Source organism: Camelus bactrianus, chromosome 1 (assembly GCF_048773025.1).
Source record: "Camelus bactrianus isolate YW-2024 breed Bactrian camel chromosome 1, ASM4877302v1, whole genome shotgun sequence".
Lineage (NCBI taxonomy): Eukaryota > Metazoa > Chordata > Mammalia > Artiodactyla > Camelidae > Camelus > Camelus bactrianus.
Window position 1 is genome coordinate 31,256,964 of NC_133539.1, and position 27,497 is coordinate 31,284,460.

Genomic DNA, 27,497 nt, shown 5'->3' on the forward strand with positions numbered 1-27,497 from the left:
AATGTAGTGATTATAAATCTTTTCCATTCATGCTCTAACTGCTGAAAGAAAGCAAATAAAATAGCTACAAGTTGGAAGCTGCTTTACAGATAAGAAAAAACAATATTACCTTCTTTTTTTCCATCACTATCTCCCATTCAATGTCAGTTTGGAGACTGTTCTCTGTACTGCACACTTCCAAGGCAGAAGATGGATGAGAATCCAGGCATCATTCTGTAAAAAGAAGATAACTACATGTGGTGTCTTAGTTTCTGGGGCTCCCTTAATACAGTATCACAAACTAGGTGGCTTAGAAAACAACAGACATTTATTTCTCACAGTTATGGAGGCTAGAAGAGTGAAACCAAGGCACTGGCACTGGTGGTTCCTTCTGAGGGCTGTGAGGGAAAATCTGTTGCATGTCTCTCTCCTAGCTTCTAGGCACCTCAGTCATTCCTTGTTTTGTAGATGGCAGTCTCCCTGTGTCTTTACATCATATTCCCCTTATGCATCTCTCTGTGTCTAAATTTACTCCTTTTATAAGGACATGGTCATATTTTCAGGGTCCACATTTATGAGCTCATTTTAGCTTGATTACCTCTATTTCTAAGTAAGGTCACATTAATTAGCTATTGGTAGTTAGGACTTCAACATCTTTTTGTGTGACACAATGCAAATCATAATAGGTGGTAAAAGAGCAAAGAGAAACCTTAGCAATTCACTCTGTGATTGTAGTTTTTAACATCTTCTGGGAAAGAGCTACGACTTGATGAAATATATAGATTTACATGTGTTACATTACTAAGTAATGAAGAATTTTGCTAGCATCTGTGAAAACTAACTTATCATTTGGCTTAAAATATTGAAAAAGTCAAATTTGCCCCCCGAAAAAAGATTATCACAATTCTTCATCTCTCATCTGAAAGAAAATAAATACCCACCATCCACCCAAGAGTAATAAGTAGATGATCACCAGAGGAAGAAAGAAACAAACGACCTACAAAACAGCTAGAAATCAATTAACAAAACAGCAATAGTAAACCCTTGCCTAGCAATAAATAAATGTAAATGAAATTAAATTTTCCAGCCAAAAGACAAAGAATGGCTGAATGAATAAAGAAATAAGACTGAGTGACATGCTGCCGACAAGAGACTTGCTTCCGGTTTGAAGACACACAGACTGAAAATAAAAGTAAGAAAAAAGAAGTCCCATGCAAACAGAAACCAAAAGAGACAGGGGGTAGCTATTCTTATACCAAAGTAGACTTTAAGTCAAAAACTGTAAGAAGAAAGAAAGACGGTCTTTGTAAAATGATAGAAGGGTCAATTAAGCAAGAGGATATAACCATTGCAAATATATGAGCACCAAAAATTAAGAGTGAAACTATAAAACTCCTAGAAGAAAACTGACACTGGTGTAACTTTGGATTTGACACCAAAAGCAAAGGCAACAAAAGTAAAGAGCACTAAGCATGAGGTAAGGCCTCATTGTGATTTTGATTTGTGTTTTCTTACTCACTAGTGATGCTGAACACTTCTTCACGTATTTGTTGAACATTTGTATGTTTTCTTTGGAAGACTGTTTATTCAGATCCTTTGCCAATTTTGTAATTGAGCTTTCTTTTTCTTTGTGTGTTCTATTGAGCAGTTTGAGTTCCTTATCTAGTTTGTATATTAACTACTTCTAGGATATATGATTTACAAATATTTTCTTTCATTCTGGAGGCTGCCTTCTCATTTTGCTATCTTCTTTACAGTGCAGAAGCTAATTTGGTGTAGTCCCACTTGCTGACTTTTGTGTTTGTTACTTTTGCTTTTGATGTTAAATCCAAAAGTTTTTGCCAAGGCCAACATCAAAATGCTGTTTCCCTATACTTTCTTTATTTAAATAGATAGCCAGTTGTTGATTCTCAGACATCCACAAACTATAAACAGGTGAGATGTTCACATCGACTATTTAAGAAAATAACCAAAATTATGCTTGTAATGATACATAATATAATATCAATGATATTGATATTTAACAATATATTTAATATGGATACTATAGTCTATATTTGCATAGATAAAGAATATTCTAGGATATATATTAAAATTAAAATATATTAAAACCTAATTATCTTGGTCATAGGGAAAACTCTCAGTTCTTCTTTGCCATATTGATATCAACCTATAAGAAAGATAAATGCCAACATAATTTGGTCGGTTTTAAGAAACTTAGATGGTAGGATATTATTAATCAAATTATATACAGCATGTGTTGTAAAAAATTATCTTGTTCCTTCTCAGTACTGCAAGGACCCACTTTCTTGTCTTCTATGAAGAACTTCAACTGGTTTACAGAAATGGAGATGCAATGATTTAGTCTCCATCCTATGACAGCACCATTGTTTTTATCATGTGATTGATGAGTTACTCTGCAACTTCAGTACAAATCAAAATCATTCATATGTTTTTATTTATACTATGGTAAATTTTAGCATATAAAAGAAAAAATATATACTGGCCATGCTGAAAGTTGTATAAATGAGAATCTGTTATTCTATTCTCAAATATGTAACTGATTTTCTTAGCAAAAATTTGATGATTTAACTTTCTGCTAGATGGTATACCTCAAATCAAATATTCTACATAAGAATCAATTTATATACCTATGTAATTATTTAAAAAAAAGATTCTAATGATCCATAACAGAAAAATTAAATCATTATGTATGAGGTTGGCCACTGATTCTGTATATTAAGTAAATTACCAAAGTAGTTTCAGACTTACAGGGCTGGAGAATAACTGAAATATTCCTTATTAAGACACTTTAAATGACTATCCACTGACCGCTGTTTAAATTCCTTCTTAAAATTGATCTAAGGAGCTAGATAAAAAGACAGATGCACAGGCCATATGCTCAGAGATTTGTATAGTAAATATGTAGTCTAACCAGCAGGGTGTATTTTGTAAAAAGTTCTATAATGACTCTTTCCTAGAAACCGAATTGAGAATATTTATTATTTTTTAATAAAAATGCTGGTGACTATATAAAATTGATGATTCCTCCATTATATAAAATTTAAAATAAAAATACATGTATTTATCAATTTGGTTGACTAGGACTATCTCTATTTCAGATTCTGGAATAATTAAATGTATCCTAAATTACTTTAAATGTTATAATTGTTGATTTTAAAATTATTCTTGGAAGAGTACACCAAACGGAACAATATGAAAAGTTAAACTCGTCTTTCAAATCTCCACTTTTCAATTCTACCCATCAAAGGTGAGTTAACAATTTTCAAATATTTGTTCTCAATATTATATATAGTTATATACACATATGATAAAATAAAGAACAGTAACAATGACAACAAAGACAAATGTATATATACATTAAAATAAATCTTTTTTCCTGATCAGATACTTGAACACCTCACCAGAAGCATTCAGACTATCAACACAGGTAATTTTTCTCTTTTCTTTCTCATAAAAAAATCACAATATCCCCAATGCTCTGTATTTCATTGAACTTTCCACATACGTCGGCCATCTTCCCATATTAGAACTTATAGGTCTAATTGTTTTAATAGCAACTTATTAATACATTTTACCATTATAAAATACTGTATTTAACCATCTTTTCATTTATAAATATTTACATTTATAAATATTTACACTTTTGAACTTAACATTTTAAGAATGTAAAAATAAACATTTTTACTTCAGTTTCTACCACCCATAAAAACCAAAGGTTTTTGCATTTTAACTGTTGCAAGCTAGTGATAAATCACTCTTAAAAAATATTCCACAGATTTTAATCCCTTCCCAATAAGGCATGAAAGTTCATTTACAATGCACTGATGATTATAAAAAGGATTTAATTTTTGGCATTCTAATCTGAAAGGTGTCTTGTTGTAGTGTCAATTTTCATTGCTATAATTATAAGCAAAATTAAACCTTTCTGTCTGTTTATTGATGGTATGACATTTTTCTGCAAATTGCCTGTTTGTGTCATTTTGTGATGTATAAGTGCTCCTATTGTATGTGTATATATACATATAGTAGTTAAAACAAAACAAAACAAAACAAAACACCTGCTAGTCAGTGCTCTATTACCCATAATTACCCATACTTCTTAAAATTACATGCTTCCTATATTGGAAAAATAAGTATTAGGCAATTTTATTATTTTTTTGTCAAAATTCTTCCCCCCTCATATATGCCTACATAACATTTCCACTTCCTGGAGCATGCCCTATTTTTAATAAAATCTAGACTTGGACATGTTTGACTTTGCTCTCGTAGCCATTTGTGCTGATTTAGTGAAGTGTATTCAATGTGCTTAGATAAAATGTTTTCTGACAGAAAAAATAATATTGTTCCCATCTAAAGTGCTTTGTCTCAAGGTAAAAATAGCCAATTTCAGTCTTTCTTTAGGAAAAAAAAAAACATACCATTTATATAATAGCAATGTGAGAGTTAGAGGGGTGGCTTACCAGGCTGTATTTCTGGGAGACTTCCCAAAGCCAGAGTTTCTAATCACATAGGGCCAGGTAAGCCCTTCATCTTCTGTCGGTAGATAAATTGAGTGCCATGCACTTTGCTGTGCAGGGAACTTTTGAATGAAACCTTTTAAAACAAAGGTTTTGTTTGCTGTGAGTGAAAATCAAATGAGAGTCTTGCAATTCTTATTAATAAAACAGGTTTACTGATGGTAGCTATCCTGTCCTAGAAACTGCTTTATATTATTGAATATTTAGGTAATTTTGTGATCTGATAAATATTTACAGAGAAACACCCAATCAATTGTCATCTGGATACAATGTAATTTTTTATCTGTATTTTATCCAAAGCATCTTTCTTATACTTATAGAAATGTAACTAAAAATGTTTTCCAGGTTAATTATTCTGGTGTGCTGATAAACAGTGAATGAAAAATCATGTATACAGCGGTATCCACAATGGTAAAGTTATTTTTAGAAAAAACTAACATCATGATTATGAGGATACAGGGAAGTAAGAGTAAATATAAAGAAGAAATAAAAACATGTGGAACATAACATGAATATTATGCATATGCATTTGTAAAAATGACTAATGTTAAAATAATAAATACCACTAAACTGTCCTTTTTATTGTAATTTCACTTGCCAGAAAGACAATTATGATTTTGGAATTTTTTCTCTAATGAAAAATAAGTACGGGATATTACACTTGTTAATATATATGCACCCAATATAGGAGAACCTAAGTACATAAAACAGTTACTAACAGATACAAAGGGGGATATTGATGGGAATACAATCATAGTTGGAGACTTTGACACTGCATTAACATCACTAGACAGATCTTCCAGACAAAAAATAAATAAAGCAACAGAGAAATTAAATAATACAATAGAAAAATTAGATTTGGTGGGTATTTTCAGAGCATTACACCCCCCAAAAATAGGATATATATTCTTTTCAAGTGCACATGGAACATTTTCTAGGATTGATCATGGACTTGGGCACAAAAGAAACCTCAACAATTTTAAGATAGAAATTATCTCAAGCATCTTTACTGACCACAATGCCATGAAACTAGAAATCAACAACACAGAAACAAAGGACAAAAAAAGGAAAGCATGGAGATTAAACACTATGCTATTAAAAAACCAATGGGTCAATGAGGAAATCAAAGCTGAAATTAAAAAATACCTAAGACAAATGAAAATGAAAGCACAACCACACAAAATTTATGGGACACAGCAAAGGCAGTGCTAAGAGGGAAGTTTATAGCGATACAGGCCTTCCTCAAAAAGGAACAATCTCAAATAAACAACTTAACCCACCAGCTGAATGAACTAGAAAAAAAAGAACAAAAAACCCCAAAAGGCAGCATAAGGAAGGAAATTATAAAGATTAGGGAGGAAATAAATAAAATACTGATTAAAAAGACCATAGAAAAAAATCAATTAAACCAAAAGCTGGTTTTTTGTAAAAGTAAATAAAATCAACAAACCTCTGGCCAAACTCACAAAGAAGAAAAAAGAGAGAGCAAAAATTAGCAAAATAAGAAAGGAAAATGGAGAAATTACAACAAATAGAAAGACAGAATATCATATGAGAATATTATGAAAAACTGTATGGAACCAAACCGGATAACCTAGAGGAGACGGACAAGTTTCTGGAAACATACTGTCCACCAAGACTGAATCAAGAAGAAACTGACCACTTGAATAAACCGATCACTAGAAATGAAATAGAAATAGCAATTAAAAACCTCCCTACAAATAAAAGTCCAGGACTGGATGGCTTCACCGGGGAATTCTGCCAAACATATAGAGAAAAACTCATACCAGTCCTTCTCAAACTATTCCAGAAGATTGAAAAGGAGGAATTACTCCCAAACTCATTCTATGAAGCCACTATCACTCTGATACCAAAACCAGGTAAAGACACTACAAAAAAAGAGAATTATAGGCCAATATCACTGATGAACATAGACGCCAAAATCCTCACCAAAATATTAGCAAACAGAATCCAACAACACATAAAAAAGATTATATACATCATGACCAAGTGGGGTTCATCCCAGGGACATAAGGGTGGTTCAACATAAGCAAATCAATCAATGTAATACATCACATCAACAAGAGAAAGGACAAAAACCACATGATCATCTCAACAGATGCAGAAAAAGCATTTGATAAAATTCAACACCCATTTATGATAAAAACTCTCATCAAAGTGGGTATAGAGGGAACATATCTCAACATAACGAAAGCTATATATGACAAACCTACAACCAGCATAGTACTCAATGGTGAAAAACTCAAAAGCTTCCCACTAAAATCTGGGATAAGACAAGGATGCCCACTATCACCATTCCTATTTAACATATTCTTGGAAGTCCTAGCCACAGCAATCAGATAAGAGAGAGAAATAAAAGGGATCCAAACTGGAAAAGAAGAGGTAAAAGTGTCACTATATGCTGACAACATGTTACTATATATAAAAACCCTAAAAGGTCCACAGAAAAACTACTAGAGCTGATTGAAGAATTCAGCAAGGTAGCAGGTTACAAGATTAACGTTCAAAAATTAGTTGCATTTCTTTACGCTAATGATGAATCAACAGAAAAAGAAAGTAAAGAAACAATCCCCTTTAAAATAGCACCCAGAGTAATAAAATACCTAGGAATAAATCTAACCAAGGAGGTGAAAGAATTATACACAGAAAACTATAAACCACTTAAATTAAAGATGGAAATTAAAGAAGACTTTAAAAAATGGAAAGATATCCCATGCTCTTGGACTGGAAGACTCAATATTGTTAAAATGGTCACACTGCCCAAGGCAATCTACAGGTTTAATGCAATCCCTATCAAATTACCCAGGACATATTTCACAGGACTAGAACAAATCATAATAAAATTTATATGGAACCATCAAAGACCTAGAATTGCCAAAGCATTACTGAAGAGAAAGAAAGAGGCTGGAGGAATAACTCTCCCAGACTTCAGACAATACTATAGAGCTACAGTCATCAAGACAGCATGGTATTGGTACAAAAACAGACATACAGACCAGTGGAACAGAATAGAGAGCCCAGAAATGAACCCACAAACTTTTGGTCAACTAATCTTCGACAAAGGAGGCAAGAATATACAATGGAATAAAGACAGTCTCTTTAGCAAATGGTGTTGGGAAAACTGGACAGCAGCAATGTAAAGCAGTGAAGCTAGAACACTCCCTTACACCATAGACAAAAATAAACTCAAAATGGACCAAAGACTTAATTAAACATAAGACAAGATACAATAAACCTCCTAGAAGACAATATAGGCAAAACATTATCTGACATATATCTCAAAAATTTTCTCCTAGAAGAAATAAAAGCAAGAATAAACAAATGGGACCTAGTGAAACTTACAAGCTTCTGCACAGCAAAGGAAACCATAAGTAAAACAAAAAGACAACCTACGGAATGGGAAAAAAATTTTGCAAATGAAACCGACAAACGCTTGATCTCCAGAATATATAAGCAGCTCATACGACTCAATAAGAAACAACCAAACAACCCAATCCAAAAATGGGCAAAAGACCTAAACAAGCAATTCTCCAAAGAAGACATACAAACGATCAATAGACACATGAAAAAATGCTCAATATCACTAATTAACAGAGAAGTGCAAAACAAAACAACAATGAGGTATCACATCACACCAGTCAGAATGGCCATCATTCAAAAATCCACAAATGACAAATGCTGGAGAGGCTGTGGAGAAAAGGGAACCCTCCTACACTGCTGGTGGGAATGCAGTTTGGTGCAGCCACTGTGGAAAACAGTATGGAGATTCCTCAGAAGACTAGGAATAGACTTACCATATGACCCAGGAATCCCGCTCCTGGGCATATTTTCAGAAGGAACCCTACTTCAAAATGACATCTGCACCCCAATGTTCATAGCAGCACTATTTACAATAGCCAAGACATGGAAACAGCCTAAATGTCCATCAACAGATGACTGGATAAAGAAGAGGTGGTATATTTATACAATGGAATACTACTCAGCCATAAAACCTGACAACGTAACACCATCTGCAGCAACATGGATGATCCTGGAGAATGTCATTCTAAGTGAAGTGAGTCAGAAAGAGAAAGAAAAATACCATATGAGATTGCTCATATGTGGAATCTAAAAAACAAACAAACAAAATAAGCATAAATACAAAACAGAAATAGAGTCACAGACATAGTATACAAACTTGTGGTTGCCAAGGGGGCGGGGGGTGGGTAGGGATAGACTGGGATTTCAAAATTGTAGAATAGATAAACAAGATTATACTGTATAGCACAGGGAAATATATACAAGATCATATGGTAGCTCACAGAGAAAAAAATGTGACAATGAATATATGTATGTTCATGTGTAACTGAAAAATTGTGCTCTACACTGGAATTTGACACAACATTGTAAAATGATTATAAATCAACAAAAAATGTTAAAAAAAAAAAGAAAAGAAAAATAAGTATCATGTAATATTCAAGCATCCTACTCTGGAATCACTAGAATTGGACTCTAATTACTACGCAAGTTATTTAAATGACAAAATTTCAACCTCACAAGGTTGTCATGAGAATTAAACTAATTTGTGCATATAAGAGCATTTAGCAAACTGCTTGTCACATTATGAGATCAAGAAATGTTAGCCATTATTATCAATGTGATGAACAGCTATCATTCTCTGTATGAGAAGTTTAAACTTCCTGTGACAGAAGAGGAAAGAGAATGTTGGTTGGTTTATTATACATTTATGGGATTATGTATGTGTATGTTCTGCTCCTTGAGGAAATAGAGGGAGATACCTAGAAGGAATGCGCCTGTTTAAGAAGAAAGATTTAAAAGATTACAAAGCAATGTGAAATAGAACAAAGAATAAAAGAATGAGAATGTGAATTAAGACAAAGTTAACAAGAAGAAAAACTAAAAGGGAGACTCAATATCAATAAATAAATAAAAATGGTTTTAACTTTGAAATATGTAATGTTGAAATGTTGCATTGAGAAAAAACAAAATATATAATGCTTCTAAAATTGTATATTATTTTATTATTTGTAAATCATTTTCAACATCCTTTTCTAGGTTGATCTTGCAATAACTATATGAGTTTGTGAGATAGGTGTTACACTTTTTATTTAACAGGTGAGAGATTAAGACTAGAAATTTTAAGTGACATGACCAAAGTTACATCACAATCAGCAGAGCCTGCAATTAAATGTGATTTTTCCTTAGTAGTTTTTCATTATATAAAATTGTCTCTGTAAATAAATCTTACCAATATGGACTATTTCAGACCTTTCTTGAAAACCTATCATATAGTAAGAGTTCGGTCACACACTCTGCAGACCTTTAATCATTTAAGGCTTCTAATAATTTTGTGAATATAATATAGAACAGATTTGAGAAAACTAGCTAACACCTAACATTAGCTAGTTTACCCTGAATTATATATACCAGCTTGTAAACTGTGGATCTGTGGCTTGAACCCACTATATCTGACTCCAAACAACACCTGACTTTTTGCATGAAGTCTCACAAAAGGATTGGTTTCTTTTTGATGAATGCTCACTGGCATCTACTGGCCACTTCTTAAAAACTTGTTGAAAGTCTGAACAAGCTAATGATTAAATGAGTGAATGAATGTGTTCCAGTATAACATCTCTACACTTCTAACCACAAATGTCTGGAAACCAGAAGTTAGTGAATAAGATGGACTACTTAAGGAAAGCATATAAAATTCTTACCCAATCACATATCCCTAGCTGCTGCAGTCAGGGAAACTGTTTAATATCGTTACACAGGAACCTATTATTATTAATTTTTACCCAAAAAGGAACTCATTCTAAATGTTGGCCTCAGTAGAAGTAATCCTTTCAGTCAAATTGAATGGGACTATAGCCTTCTCATTTGCTGTAGGAAGGCAAAAAACTGTCTAATCAAATTACCCTGTTCAGATTGGAAACTTGTTCAGCACAAGAACTTCTATTTTATTCCCTTCTACATCCCCAACACCTAGAATGTTTACTTATACATAAACAGCACCTAGAATAAAAATATATATGTTGGATGACTATCCATTCATTCTACCAAGCTAAATACAAGGTAGGAATTTTCCCAAACTTTTTTTTCCCCTATGTTTTGTTTCCCATGCTTTGCTTAGCTATGCAATGAAAAAGATCCCTAGTTGCTAAGCACAGAATTGAACTGAAATGCCTTAGAATAAATACACCAAAAATTTTTACATTCAATAGTTTTTTTTCTTATTTTGCATGGCCATAATTTAACATATTTGTTAAAACCTATTCTCTTCCTACTGATTTAAATCCTGCCTTTAAGTAATTAATCCCTTGCCTTTTATTTATTTAGAGTTAAGATGAAAACACAAGTGTCAAAAGGTTGTGCTTTGTTTTGTTTTTTCATAACTATAATTTATCAAGTTTCTAAAAGGCAGAATCACTAGAATTACCTATTTTACAATTACCAACAGAAAAAGTAGGTTTCTGTTTTTTAAGGCATTTGGAGATTCAGTTTATTTCAGAAACAGAATTGGATGGATGTACTCAATTAAAAGACTAAGTTTAAACATACGAAATATTCTTTTGCAGTGATTATCGAGTGTTTCTAGTAGACCCAATGTCTGCATATTCTATCTAGGAAGCTTATACTATAATAGAAGAAACTCACAGTCAAGTCTGTCACAGTTATTCACAAGATATGCAATGTGTGGTAGAAAGTATCTAAATTTTGATACAGAACTAAAAGCCATTATTGACTTCTATTATTTCTACTATCTGACTATCATCTACTAATTTTTAAAAATAGGAACTATTAAATTCTAGTTGATGTGCCATTTGGATTCTGGAGATGATTGTGGTTTGAAGAGACATCTGATTCATGAAAGAAAAAAGGTATATGTATCTGTAATTACACCCCAATTTTTACAGAACAGTAACGAAACCAGTCCAAGAAATGGGTTTGCCATTTAAAACAGTTTAAAACCTTTTTTAAAGTTTCTACTACAGAATGCCTAATAGTAAAGCCCAAATACCACCACATTGTAAAAATCCTAAAATGCAGTTATATGAAAAGATTTCTAGTGTTTCACTTCTTTTTCAATTTTCAAAAACTGTATCAGATAGACATTCATTTAATCTGGAATTATCTCCGTTATTTCCCATATGTTCATCATGCCTCTGTATATATCTACTTGTTAAGAGAGTACTTCAATCTCTATTCTAACCCTTAAAAAGACTGCTGTTGTTGCAAAACATCAGTATTTCCCATGACCTAGAAAAGTAATTATTGCTTTATTCCTGGACAGACTTGAAAGGTGGCCAAGCTCACACACTAAATAACATCTCATTTAAACAGTGAATCTCAACTCAGAAAGAGAGGATAAAATACCCAGAAAATCCCTACAGATGATTTGGATGAGCATCCTCCTCTCGTTTGCCAAATTTAAACCGTTTGCTAAGGCAGTGTGAACCCTGTGCTACAAAATCAACTGTGGAATCACACAATACCCAGCCACCATCCCCACTCTCTCCACAAATACTTCCTGATCTTTACAGCTTGTCACAATCATATTGATAAATATTTGCTTCTATCATTTTAGAATTCCATAGTAGTTATTAGTTATATTGTATTTTCTTGTTTCTCCATCTTATCATAACTTCAATAAATGTATTATTTTATATACACAGTAGTTTTATTTCTCATTCATGTAATTACTGGACTAAAATAATCCATCTGAATCACACCTATTGATCAAAATGGAACAAATTCAAGATCATTTAGTACAGTGGAATATCACACTGAAAGACTTGTAACAGCAAGGTTACTGAGTGGTTATTTTTTTCTTTTCTAGACATATCTGAGAAAACTCAAACTCTCAAAATTAACTGTAACACACACTGACTATTCAAGGGCCCAAATCCTTTCTCTATTTTTCTGTCCCCAGTACATATAATGACAAACCTCACTACTCAGATTCACAGCTTCTCTTTCAACCATCTGACAGCGTATTTACCAATAACCTATAAATATTTATCTACTGGAAAGGAGTAGTTTAGAGGAAAGTGTTCGCTGTTTTGATAAAAAAGAGACAAAACAAAGAAACATGTTCTCTCTTCCCTTCCCCTTTCTGTTAGTATCAATTTTGGATGAGATGATTGGAACTGAAGCAATCATCTTTCAACCATGAAAACACAAGTATGAGGACGCACCCTATACTCTGGATACAGTGAAGTGGAAAGATGAAGATGTTTGTTGAGAGCAACTCATTCAATGCCCCAGTTGTCTAACTCTGAACTTGGTTAAACTACTGTTCATCAAGATTTTTTGTCACTCACATTGGCAAGTACTTTTCCCTCATACATTAACACTGTAATTTGAATTTATGATCACTCCAAAATTTCTTTACAATTGTAGATAAAGTAGCATATTTTCTTCTTATTTTTATATCCTGCTTTCAGATTCTTTCTGAAATATTCAGTAGGAATACTGAAAACAAGATTATTTATCCTAGGAAAAGGTAGTTTAGGCTGTCGGAAAGCCATGCACAATTTCAAAACCTTCGACAAATTTTACATTACGAAAGAAATCATATGAATCTCCTTTAAGAAAAATGAACAAAATAATACTAGCATTGACCTGTTCTTGGACCTCATTTTCCACAAGTACAGTCATATTAGATTGAGATGAAAGTTTTCAATTCCCTGCTTTCCAACTGTATGTGTGGGAAATACAGTTTCACTTGATACTGCAAAAGGCGATCGAGTTAAATCCTTATCTCCTTGCGTGTGATTCAAGGAAGGCAAGCCTCAGAGAGCTAAATGGTGGAAATAATTATAGGCAGTCCACTCTCACAGCTTAACAGTGGGGTCTTGCAGCATTGGGATTTTAACTTGACATTAGGTATTTGAAAAAACTTACTGTATTATTATTATTTTTGTTTCCAAAAATTGAAATAAAAGTCATGTTATAGTTCTGAAGCACCAAAAAAAGAAAATGTGCTTTCGTTCGGAATTTGACCTTTTTGGTCCACAAAACAGGCTTGCACATTTCTCTAATTTCCAAGGCTGATTAAACATTTATTCAATAGTTTTATACTGTCTTCTTTGTAACCTCACCCTGAACAACATGCAGTTAAATAATCTGTTTTAAACAGTTCCTTTTATTTCTGAATTTAAAAAGAAAAGTAGGTATTCAGAAAGATTATTTTGACTTTTCAAATTCCTTTGTAAGAACACCAAGGCAATGTGTCATTTCAGTGTACTATTAAAAACCTATATGGATTACAGTGACATTTGTTGTTTAGAAGAAAGCAGCATTTCATTTATTTTCTTGTATTACAGTCTTACCGATTGAGGGGGCATTACTAACTTTGTTTTATACAAAGCTATTGTTTTTTTTGCACTCTGCTTGTGCCCAATACAATTATTGTTTTGAGTAATAATTGTAAATTAATAAAAGATTTTCATTTCTTCAAATAAATTGTGGCATAATCTGAATGAAGTCTTTTTTCTTGGCCAGAGAGCCAAGTTTCTTTCTTTCTTTTTTTTTTTTTTTCAGAGTTGAAAAGATGAGAATAAAAAACCATGTCCTTGGACTCCTGTTTTGGAAACCTGAGCATTAATTCTTCCTCACAGTCCCTTAGGCTGTCTATTATCTGATTTTAAAAGTACAGGCATTTTTATTACATTTTATTAGAATGGACATCTTAAAATAAAAGCAATGTTTTATAGAATACCACTTTAGATATTTTTTTCCCATCCTCTCAGTAACTTTTTAAATGGGATAAATGAACCCAGAAGGGATGGCTTTATTATCTTTAGGAAACTAAATATTAGTACCATATGTTAATGAAGTTTTAAGTTCCAGATAAATTACGAATGCTGGAAAATAAGCAAAGAAAATTAAGGCAAATTCATAAGAAACAACAAACCAACATCATCAATTGATTGTGTGATCTGATGTGGTTATGTTTGTTGGTCTTTAGGCTTAATTCAGTTCTTCAAACCAAACTGAATTACAATTAAAAAAATGCCAATTTGGATCAGATTAGCTTTCTTTTCTCTATAGGACTATTCTAATAATATAAATCAGAACATTCAGTAATTCATACAATATACAAATTAATCTTCCCTGTGTCAATACACTTTTCACTCCATAGAGTTTAATTTCTATCATATATATTAGTTCAAAGACTTTATCACATTGCAAACTTATCAAAATTTTTCTTCTGCATATTCAATTCAAAGTAATTTTACAATATGGATACTCAGAGCTTATGAAAGTGGCAGTTTTACAAATGAAAGTAACTGCATTTAGAATTCAGTATCTAAGTTGGTTGTGTATTTGTTTATTTTTCCACATAATCTGGGCTGTCCCATTCCAGAAGACAGTTTTCCAGAATCTGAAGCACAAATGTACCAGGGACTCCAGGCAGGCTTTTTTATTTATCAAAACAGGAACAATGATGGCAAAGGCTGCAGTACACTAAGGGCTGGCTGCACATCCCAGGCTAGACATTCATATATATGTTCTTCACCTGTGGCAGAAAGTTCCTGTTTCCTGTTACTCTTCATAATGGTCCCTTCAAGAAAACTGGTATCTCTTCATGGAAATCATACTGGCTCCTAATCCATCAAGGTAGTCTCCAGTGTAAAAACGCTTGTAAATGTGCATACATAAAAAAGCATAAGGTCACATCTGATTGCTCCCATCTTGTCATCAAGTTGTTACTCCAATAGCATTTATTGAAAAACACCTGAAGTTTCCAATGATTCACAAAACCTTTCTGTCGTTAGGAAATTCAGGTAGCAGATAGACAGCCAAATAGGTATCATCATTTCTTGTTACTTGCAAGTCGTTATGTTCTATAAGAAAATTACCACAGACTTGATTTAGCAAATACTAAAGAACCACTCCCAGAAGAAATACAGGGTTAGGTTCCTGTGAACATTTGCTCACAACATTTTCATCAGCTTATGAGTAGATAACTTGTTTTAGGCCTGTTGCCTTTGAAAGATACTTTATTTAGTGTATAATGTTGATTCATCAGCATTAAACTCAAGGCCAGCAGCACTACTACTCATATCTGAACACAGCTTATAGAAGATGTGTATTTCCTTTGTAAGGCACATAACAGCCTTCTTCCACCAGGAACACTCGATAACACTGCAGTACTATGCTTGGGGTCCATTTTAAATAGCAAAGTCATTAACAAAAGCACAAAAGTCCAAGATATGTGTTACCAAACAGGTTGTGAAAAAGACAACTGTTTTGCATGGGACAGCTGAAAGAACGCAGAGGGTTGCTTTTTCTATTGGCCAGAAGCTTGTGCATTGGTGACTCAGATTTTTTGCAGGTCTTAGCAAAATATCTGAGAATGAGTGGGAAAACGACATGAATGTTGATGTGGGATTTACATTTTAGTGAGTGAAACAAATTCACAAATATGGAATCCTCAGATAATGAGGATAGAATGTAGGTAGACAGACAGACAGCTTGGTTTATATGGTTTTGTTTCTTTTGGTATGAACATTTTTAATGCTAAGATTTATAAATATATTTATTATACTTCTTCACAGATGTATTACATTATTGTGTAATAATAATCTGATGCATTTAATAGTACTTTGTTTTATCTTCTGATTATAAAAATAAAAGTTGTTTATTATTAAAAAGTATATGAAAAATACTTAAACATATAAAGGGAAACAAATTACACAGAATTATGCTATTTAAAGGTGAATCAAGTCAGAGAATATATATAACATTACACTGTACATATCTTTGGCTGTTTTAAATTAATGCAATCTCTATTGTTGGGCTTTATATTGTTCTCCTTTTTCTCATTATTATAAAGAAATTATGATAACATTCATTTTCTTAATTTTTCCCTCTATTTTGGATTCTTATTGAAATTTCTGGGTAAAAGTTAATGTTTCAAGGCTCTTAGTTAATAAAAGATGGTTAAATGAACTTACATCCTCAATATCCTTAGAGGATATAAGTGTGCTCCTTTCATTTCATCATGTTCTCCCGGCATTGGCTATAATCATTAATACACACATACACACACACACCCCCCATAATGAAAATTAGGCAAGCATTTTCTTCCTTTTACAATACATCTACACAACAGTCTTTAAAATAAATTTTTAACATTTTTTACCATTTACTTTCCTGGTTCTGTGAATTGTATATTGATGTCATTTGCACAGATTTTGACTGAGTAACAGAATTTTTTGTCTTATTCATTTGTATGAACTCTTTTTGAATTAGCCCTTTATCTGCCACATGTGTAACAAATTATTTCTCCCAAATTATCATTACAATTTTGTGGTTAATTGCCTCTCAGTATCCATTATCTCTATCTTCCTTGTATTAATAGAAACCCTGAATACTGCCTCAAACTCTTCCTTTGAAATCCTCCCCATCTCAATTAATGGTCATTCAGCTCCTCTCAGATTCTATCATTAAAACTTTTGTAGTCAATCCTGACACTTCTCTTTCCATCATACTCTATCTGTAAATTCTGTCAGGACATGCTATTTTTCCAACCAGTACCCATCATCATCACTGCTAACAATTCATTCTGTGACACCATCATCTCTCACCTGGATTATTGTAGTATCTTTGTGGCTGATCTCCTAGCTTCCACCTTTGACCCCAGTCTATTTTCCACACAGTTGCCAGAATGATACTATTAAAATGTCAAGTTAGATCAGATCAACCCTACAAAAGTTTCTTCATAAAAGTCAAATCTCTAAAATGGCCTACTTGATCTATAAACTCTTGGAACTCATCTCTCATTAAGCAACCTCACCATCACTCTTCTAAAGCATGTTGGTCTCTTTGCTCTTCTTCAATCAAAGCAGGCATGCCTCCAGCTTACACCTTACACTGTCTTTTCCCTGTGCCTGGAATAAAGTAGGGAGTGAATCTCTTCAAATTCCTTGAAAACAACATTTCTACTCATTTATTATTATCCTTTCTGTTTTCAGATGAACTTAATAGTCATAGGTGTATTTTCTATTAATAATAAATTAGCAAGAATTATTTATACTTCTTTTATAAACCTCACTAGTGATCTAAAACTATCTTTGCATTAAGGACTATTTTGTCACAGAATCTTAATAGTTCATAATAGTCTTGAATAATTAATCAATCCTGAACCCATGAACTAATTTTAAAACAGCCTATCTTATTAACATTATATAAATTCTTTGTATAGTGGCAAGTCATAATTGTCATCGATTCTTAAAATCATAAAATATATCAATTTTTAAAAGCACACATTTAGACATTATCTGAACATAGAGTGTATATTGATTCCTTGGGTGGTATTTCTAATATATTACTACTACTTACACCTCTTTTAATAAAATATGTTATGCCAGGTATAAAGGGATCTAAGTGTAAGATATGTTGTTCTCCATAAATATGCTATTCCAATGGTTATCAATAAATTTTTTGACTCACCATAATTTATCTGGCCAGTTCCATTTTATGAGCATTGCTAAGACATTATAATATATTAAATGTTTTCATATTTAATGTTGTAGAGAGAGGGATCAGCCAGTTACCTTTATTGAAGAAAATATAACTCACAGAAAAATATGTAGTATGAAATTCACCCATACCTCCCACCCACTGGAAACTTCTGGTCTGAGTGATGACACACCATTCCACACCTTATCTGGAGAAAGGGCATTTATAGGGACTTTGAAGAGAAAGAGGTGTGACATTCTAAATCACACAGTCAGGAGACAGCAGAGTCTGCAAAGCATTAAGAAAAATTGTGAGAGACTCTTCAAAGAATAAATTGCTTGTTCAAAGTGAAGGATTCATATCACAAAGAAATAGAAGGTATATTTGTAGATATATACTGGAGCATATCACTCTTTCTTAGATTCCTTGGGAATCTGCACATGATAGGATCATGAGAAACAAAGAAATGGCCTTGCTTATATTTTCAGTTAATGATTAAGTAAAACTGGGACATTTCTCTATCTAAATGTGTGGGAGAGAGTGGGAGAAGGTGGATAGAGTGACCACCAGAGAAATTATTAGTTTCCTGTCATATAGTTCTAGGCAGTGAGATATTAAAGTGAATAGAAAGGAAAAAGTACTCATGAAAGATATTTTAAAAAGGAAAAGTAAATTTACATAGAAGATTGGATCTAGGGATGAAGGAATAAAAACTCAGAGATGGCTAGAGGTTGAAGGTAGGGTTTTCGTGAATAAGTATAAATATATAATCATAAAGTATTATATCCAAGTAAGTGGCTAAAGATTCCTAATCCTGAAGCTGAAATTTGGAACCTGTAGAACTGCTCAGCCCTCATTGACAAGGGATGCTTGTTACACACTGGCATTAACTATTTATACGGTGTCTGAGAAGCCCAACAGAAGCGTAGGATAACAATACACATCTTCAAGCTGTGTTCACGGGGGCACTTTAACAGGCATGAGTTATCAGTACTTACCCAGAGGTGACCTCTGTGCTCTAACAGATCAACTCGCCTTTTGGAATATGATATGTAGCTATTTATCATGCATTTTTTTCAATCTCTCTCTTAATCACTCTCTCTTCCTATCCTCCCTCTGATTTCCTAAGCTATGTGGACAAAGTCCCAAATTTTTATTTAACTTCTAGTTGAAATTCTGACTGAAGACAAGAGAAACACAAATGGAAAGTAGAGCAGAAATAGAATTGTACAGCAGAGGGAATGTAGTCAATAGTTTATAATAACTTTAAATGGAGTATAATCTATAAAAATATTGAATCACTATCTTGTACACCTGAAACTAATATAACATTGGAAATCAACTATACTTAGAATAAAAATGTATATATCACCTTGTGAACTTACACAGTATAAAGAAACCAGAAGTAAAGTGCTTATTTTTTTCATTCTCCTTTTCAAAGTCTAATAATGGGCTAGCATTTAGAAGTTCACTTACTAGGAAAAAAAAAGTTGAATATTTTAGTGTTTCCAAAATGAATGGATTCTTTCTCCTCAGCTGTCTAACTGTGTGTGTTATATGTGTATGGGAGTATGTATGCATCTGTCTTTATGAATTAAATATTGGTAAGTTTTAAGTTATCCATCTAAATCTATAATATGCATGAGTTCTATACTGCTAGCACATTTTATACTGTTTTGCAAATTGACTACACAAAAGCAAAAAGTACTTTTATATGTACCTTTGGATCCCTCAGAGTATCTAGCATAGTAAAATTAATAAACTTGCTGGAAATGTAAGAAATAAATGAATATGTATTATCTCTGTGACTAAAAGGATAAACCCTCAGTATAACTATCTAGGATTCAAAAATGAACTCTTCTTAAGATAAAGTTTTTCTTTGCGAAGTGGCAGGTTAAAATATGACCCTAAGTTAACCAAGACTGCTATCTCAGGAATGGCAAAAGTGTCATATTTGTATGCTTGGTTGATTGGGATCAGCTCACTAAGATTCTTTGTTTAAGCCATTTTAGTAATTAACACAAAAAGTACACAGATCAATTAGCAATGCCTGCCATGTACTCCAGATATAGCAATAGTAGCATGCATATTTGCTGACCCCAATTTAATTCATTTATAAAGGACATTCCTTCATGGAACTATTATACATTGAATTTCACAATATGAATAAAAGCTTCTTATAGTAAAGGCCCAGAGAAGAGAGAAACAGTATAATAATGTGCAAGCCATAGAGAAGACTTATAGGGAAGAAAAGAAAGAACAATTAGCCTTTAGGGAATTGGTGGAAATGTTAGGACCTCTGAGAAAATGCAAGTGAAAAACACTCATATAATCACAGAACACAATTCATTGGACATTAATATCAACTATAGGCAGGCTCCATCTAAAGCAGATTGTATTCTTAAATACACTACTAAGTACCTTTCTCTGCTGGCCTTGTGTCCCCAGACTCCCACTATTACTGCTTTATTTCCTCCACTCTGACTCTATTTTTTAACCTCTCTTCACCTGTAACTCTGCAAAATAAAATTAAAAAAAAGCATCCGCAATTGCTGCTTCCCTTCTGCCTTTTCAGTTCTTCTCAAGCCATTGTTCTTTTACTTTAAAACCCATTCCTGATGAAATTGTTTTCTAAAAGGTTAACAATGATCTCCAAATTGCCAAATTTGATAGCTATTTTATCACTGTACTTAGACTGCAGAATTCGACAGTGTTAACAATCCATTTCTAAAAAGTCTGCTCTCTTTCCATCCATGAAAACTTGTTCTCTTTGTTCCATAAGAATCTTCAGGGACTTTTACTAGGTCATCCGAAATTTATTATCTTCTTTCCTATTTCTTTAATTTCTTTCCTATTTCTTTTCCTATTTTCTGAGTTCTAAGTATTTGTCAAGATCCTTATAAGTGTGAAAAATTAAGACTTGCCCTCAGTGAGCTCATGCTCCAGTTGGGTAGTTAGGAATGCAGAGAAGCACACAACAGTCAAGTGAAATGATATAAATACACATCTGTGAGGTGACAAAAGACGTTTCCTGAATTTAAAAACAATTCAGACTTGAGACTACTGAAAATTGGCCTTAATGGTAAAATAAATTCCACCAATTTGATAAATTGCTTATTTATCCTTATTAACTACATAATAAATTTCCATTGACAGAATCATAAACCTTGCCTACCCCTGAAAACAAAGAGAACCCTCCTGAGCAGAGATTATTACAGTTTCCTGTAGCATTTTATTTCACTTGCCTACTTTGGACACCTCAGGAGGCATTACCAATTGCAGAGTATCTATGATTGACCAAAGGCAGATATACCTAAAATATTTAACCTGTAGATAAACTTACAACCCACACATCAATTTCTGTCTCCACTTCAAAATAACTTTAGCAAACTGTATACTTATTCATGCATTTAAATATAGAAAACTAAAGAAAAAAGTCAAAATTTCAGAAATTCACATATTACTATCATTGAACAAAATGATGTGCTTTTATCACTCCTCTAATTTTCAAATACTAGTCCAAAAAGTTTTCTGAAGGGGATGGTTTGAGGTCAAGGGGACTGATTAGTGGAAATAATAAATATACTACATATATTAATATATGATTTATATATCACTTCCTGTACAGGAAATTTTGAAAAATTGTATGTTCTGCATTTTTTAGAAAAATCAGTAGAGCTTTATTATATTTGAATGATGTGTTCAAAGTAAAACAAGAAGTGAAGAAAAAAAGAATAAAACAATCATCTCTTTTTATTGTCCTGAGTTTTTGTCACTATTCTGTGTTGCCCTTATAGATGTTAGTCTTTTAAAAGAATCAAGCTACCAAAAAATATTTTTCTTGGTGAATGCAAGGCTTTCCCTGATGAAACCAAATGGTTGCAGTATACAGAAAATTTCACATCGATAAACCTGAAATAGACTTTCAAATAGTACATAGGTCTCTTTATATCTGAATCAAATGTCAATGGTTCATGACCTTAACTTCTTTGAAATGATAAGTCTTGAAAATTTTGAGGCTTGTGAGCATATTATAGGAGTTACTTAAATCTTATGGTTTGCACTGATGTCAGTTACAAAAACAAAGGAAAACAAAACCCGGAGCAGTAATTATTTTAATTATAGTGAAGGAAATCTTGGAGAAAGATGAGCTTTGTCCTGCTGTGTGGAAATGTATAGTTTCACAGATCTAAACATCACTTAAAGAAGTTTTAAAAGAAAAGTACAGAGAATTTATTTCATAATGTGAAAATTACTTTGGGATGTAAGTCATAATAATAATAATTAGATATTAGTTGATGAGAAAATATGAATTTTAATAATACCATTCAGTCTTTAAAGACATTAACTATTTAAGAACTTTATACAACTAAGAAAAACTATTTATGACAAATTAATTTTTGACAAATTTTTATGACATTCCATAAAATTTTTAAATAAGCTGAAGTGTGAATAAATAAGCACAATAGCTTTGAAACAAATAATCTTTCAGCAAAGTGGCATTTCAACTGTTTGTAATGATACACCTCAATCAGAAAAAGCTTTTGAAACCATAGTCCCATTAGGTAACTATGATTATTTATTAATATATTATATCCAGGTATTATTTAATTGTTACATTCTGTACATCATAAAACAGACACAAGGTAAAAACAGATATGAGTAAGATTTGCTTGATATCATCAGGTTGTATATACCCTGCCTGAAAGACTATAACTCAGATATTATAAAAAACAGTCTGTGATAATGAAAATCAGCTTACCAAAAGCTATCTCCTAGGTCTAGATTGTTTTATAATCTATAGAAATCTAGAGCTCTTTTTGCTGTTTACAAGACTATAAAAGCTATTTAAACAATGTAAAGGAGACTGTTTCAGAGTCCATTTGTGAAAAATTTCATCCCTGAATAGATGAGTGAGTGTTTTTCCAAAAGGTATCCTATAGCTGCTGAGCTCATGTGAGGTAACCCTGGAGTTAACTATTCCAAGATAAACATAAGCATGGATATTACGAGGGACAGAGTCAAGGGCCTCCATCAATTCAGCAAGGAATATTTGAGTAAAGCTAAAATATCTGATCATCCTCATTTTACAGATGTAAAGTTGAAGTCTGAGGAAGTTAGAAGAACTCTCTAAAAGTTAATCTAATACGAAGATGTAGGACCATCTTTAAAATGGTAAAATGGAAAATTAAAAACAAGAGATCCCACAAACCACTATGTATAAAATAAATATGCTACAGGATATACAGTACAACACAGGGAATACAAGCCACTATTTTCTAATAACTATAAATGGAATATAACCTTTAAAAACTGTGAATCACTATATTGTACAACTGAAAGTCAACATTTCTGTGTCCATTTTGGGGGGTCACTTTGTAATTTACTCCTTATTGTGTAGTTATTTCAAAGGGAACCTGCCCACTTAAAGTGAAATTGAATGTAAGGCTTGCTTTTTTGGCTGGTACACATACTAGAAGACAGAGTGAGACTCATTTTGCTGCTGCTGCTTTTCTGCAACCTCGATTACATTCTGATGTTTGGGGGATACATAATTAACCTGATATGTGTATGAGATGGAGGTAAAACCAAGAAGGCAGGGATTATGATGTTGCCTGCTGCAAACTGTTTATGTGTAGACCCTTCCAGTAGGCAGTGATCCGTATCAGAATCAGGAAGAAATGTAGAAATAGATTTCAACATTGTCTTTGAAGCAAAGATTGAGTAATAGCTGCATGTTTTTGGTAAAAAGGAAGATTATATAAAAGAAAAACACATACACAAAGCACTGATACTGACCACAGGAACAATGTGGTCAGTGTGTTACTTGAAGTCATTTGGCAAAGAAAATGCAGATATTTCAATCTCACATTATTGTCCATTTTATCCCTTTGCACCTAGAGCCTTGATTTGCATATCTTCTTTCAGAAGAGACCTTACTCTGTATGGTAAATTTTCTGAAATATAAGTATATATAATGACAAAAATACTTAGAATTTCACATAAAATTTTCATAAGAATAGCTCATTCAACTGTATTTAAATAAAAAATGAAGTGGGTATGTATATTATTGCAGGTATTTGACACATACCCAGTGTTGATTTTCTATTATATGAGAGTTTCATATGGGACACAGGTTTATTCTACTGGTAGTATATTTAATATAGGAAAATGCTACTCTGCACAGATATTTCTGATCTATCACCGTAACTACCCTGATTAATCTACTTTCTGTATTATTAAATTTAATCACATGCTGCAAAATGAAGCTTTTAAACATGTGATTGTCATCCAACTAGATTTCTTTGCAGTATAGCTTGCAAACTTAATTTCAGGCATAAGCTATGTTAAAAAAAAAAGACCCATTAGGTAGCAGCATTTCTTCTGAGCAGTCTAAGATCAAAATCATCTTAGTGATTATATTTCATTTGCTCTTCAGGACAGGTTAGAAAGATCATTCTCATTTTAAACATTGTTAGTTTTACTTTAAAAGTACAGAAACATTTCCAGGTAATAAAACATGTTTACCAAGCTTCATTGCTTCAAGCCTACACCACCTACACCATATAGAGATGATCAAATGAAACCATCATTCTTTACAACAGCCCTGTCATAAATGTTTACTGAAATGGTGCTGCCAGGGTACCTTGAATAAAGCAGGCCAGAGTCCTTGCACACAGTATTTCAGACTCCTACTCTATGGCTACCCTATACCATCCCCTAAAACCCCTCCCCTTGGCGGTACTCACTAAAATCAGGATTAAAGCAAATCTTTGGTCAGCAGATCAGAAATATTTCGGACTTACTTTTTGGGAAAAACAGAATGTAGGCTACATCTTTATACCATAGAAACAAACATTTGAGAACAAACCTTTTCCAATGGAAGATATAATTCATTATCACTTGGATGATTTTAACTGAAGCACTGCATGATGCATTTTCACCTTACACTTTTGAACCTGCTTTTTTAGTCTAAGGTGGATTTTCACGTAATAATGAGTATATTGAATATAATATATGAAAAATTGTTTTAAAAACTGAGGCAATCTATTTTTAAATACAATGTAGAAAAACAGTTCCTAAAGGAATATTTTTCCCTTTATAGAAGGAAGGAAGTAGAATTATAACATTATGGTCTTATAGCTTCCTTTTTTCTTTGCTTCTCTTCACATTTTGTTCTTATTCCCTCTTCTTTTTTCATCATTTCTTCTTTTCTGCAAAGTTCCATGTATAATTTGCTCATGAAAATATTCCCATCGAATTAATTATAGTGTATCTATTAAAATAATTATCTCATGTATATCACATTATCAAGAGTTATGGGGTACACTGCTGATAAATCCTCTTTGTTGGCTTAATTTTTAGTTGGAATGATGACAGGCTGGCCTGATAAAGCCATTTGAAATACAGTACTCTATCATACATTTTAATTTTATCTAAAATTCTATGAGAATAAAACATATTAAAATATGTCAAACTGCAATGAAAAATGAATTATTATCCTTCTATATAAAAATAGGTAAACATATGCTTTAGCAATTAGCTATTTAAAATATATACACCAAATCAAAAGCAGATTCCATATAGAATTCTCCACCTAATAGTCTGTTTCATTAGAAGGTCAGCATACATGGGAAATGATAAGTCATAACGATCAGATTATCCCTACTATCTGTTGTATAAAGTGTTCAAAGTGAAACTTGTTCTAGTATATTTCTAGACTGATGTTGGTTCAACAGCATTAAAAAAACCTAATAGCTTTTCAAATGTGGGAAGAGGATTTCATTACCCTGTCTTGAATGTAAAAGCCTATAAACTGTAAAATTGAATGATTTAATAAATCAATTCCTGAAGAAAACTACCAAGAGGATATACTGATTTATGCATCTTTAAGCATATATAAAAGACTGGACTCCAGGGATGTTGTTATATAAAGGAGTTTTCTAGTTACTCATCAGACCAACTAATATTTTTGCTCACTTTAGACATTCTCTACTGTATACTCAGGACTGAGATATGTGATGAGCTTTGCTGATGTTGGAAGGTAGTCTTCTCCTCTCTGGTCCCACACATCACTATGTTAAAATTCTCTAAGTTGCACATTTGGGGGATCATTGTAAGAGATAATTTGCATTATGCTAATCTCATTTTTATGCATTTGAGTCTCTAGTTGAATGAACATTATTCATCAGATAAAATTTGATCTAGGGAAGCATATACCAACCTGTAGAGTGGGTAGTATGTTAAGAAAAAAAAAAAAAAAGAAAGAAAGAAAGAAAGAAAAAAAGGAAAAAAAAAAAAAAAGCATGAGAAATACTGCCAAAAAGTACATATTTATTTTAAAGCAGCATTTAAGTGGTTCCAAATTCTCATTTGCTTTCATCTTCATTTTAAAACATCAGTTACTGGATACCATATATGGAGATTTCAGTGTTTCACAGTTTGATACATTGCCCAATTTTTCTTTCTGAACTCATGTATTAAGGCTAATTGAGTTTTCTGTAGACAAGATTTTGGTGGTTTGAATCACTCTCTAAATAAAATACGGGAACCTCCTTTAAAGTGACATAAAATCAGCTTTGAGGAGTGAAAATGTTTTAAAATTTATTTTCCTCCCAATTGCTTGGTGTTACCACAAATCACAGGAAACAAAATCACAAATTTTTAATTTTCCAGACAGAATAAATGAATAGTGGGATTTTTATTTTGTCCAAGGCTAACTCTACTGTTCTCCCTCCATTCGAGCTTTATGATTTAATCACTCCCAGTTTGACTGTGAAGTGTGATTTCTAGTTATTGCACAAATAAAATTTCCATCAATAAAAACATACTTTATTCAAGTTTTAAATGAGTAAAAGAAAAAAATAATAGCTATATCCTGATGTAAGCAATTCCATCATTTACTATTTTTCCCCCAATAGAGAGAAATTAAAAAAAAAAAATTAAAGTAGAATCTTACGTAACAACTTATGAAAATTTTTTGTTCATAAATTTACAATGACCAGACTTTTTATGATTCGTGGTTGTCTGAGTTTCTTATTTTGATAATGATTATGATGTTGTCGTGATACTATAATTATTAATTCTCCTGATGGGATATGTTTTTGTACAAATCAAAAATCTTGAGTCCATTAGAAAATAGATTAAAGGGCCATTAAATTTGTCTTTTGCTTTTGAACATATTTTTCTTTCAGTTGTAGTTTTATCAGTGTTTTTACTAAAACACAGAATACATCACACTAAAACTATACTTTGGTGACAAACGTTCAATAATTAATTCTCAGTAATCTATATGTTTACTATTGAATATAAAATATGTACTTGACATTCTGCTATGTGGTATAAGAGATATATGTATCGTCAAGTTACAGAGATCAAACAGCATACAAAAAGCTAACGTGTAATCAGAGCAGTACCAATTACAGGAATCTGTATTAGGATTCAAAATCTGTAATACCTTTACTGGCAGAAAGACTAGAGAAG

The 27,497-nt window shown here is 32.4% G+C and overlaps 1 long non-coding RNA gene across 2 annotated transcripts; it reads left to right on the plus strand.

Moving 5' to 3' along the window:
• The first annotated feature begins 1,211 nt into the window (after positions 1 to 1,211).
• Positions 1,212 to 13,902, plus strand: LOC141577526 (uncharacterized). Of its 2 annotated transcripts, none has more exons than XR_012506675.1 (4): positions 1,212 to 1,456; positions 3,102 to 3,250; positions 3,388 to 3,430; positions 12,665 to 13,902. It is a non-coding gene; the product is annotated as an uncharacterized LOC141577526 (long non-coding RNA). The 2 variants fall into 2 exon arrangements; XR_012506672.1 differs by lacking the exon at positions 12,665 to 13,902 and adding an exon at positions 4,866 to 8,696.
• The last annotated feature ends 13,595 nt before the right edge of the window (positions 13,903 to 27,497 follow it).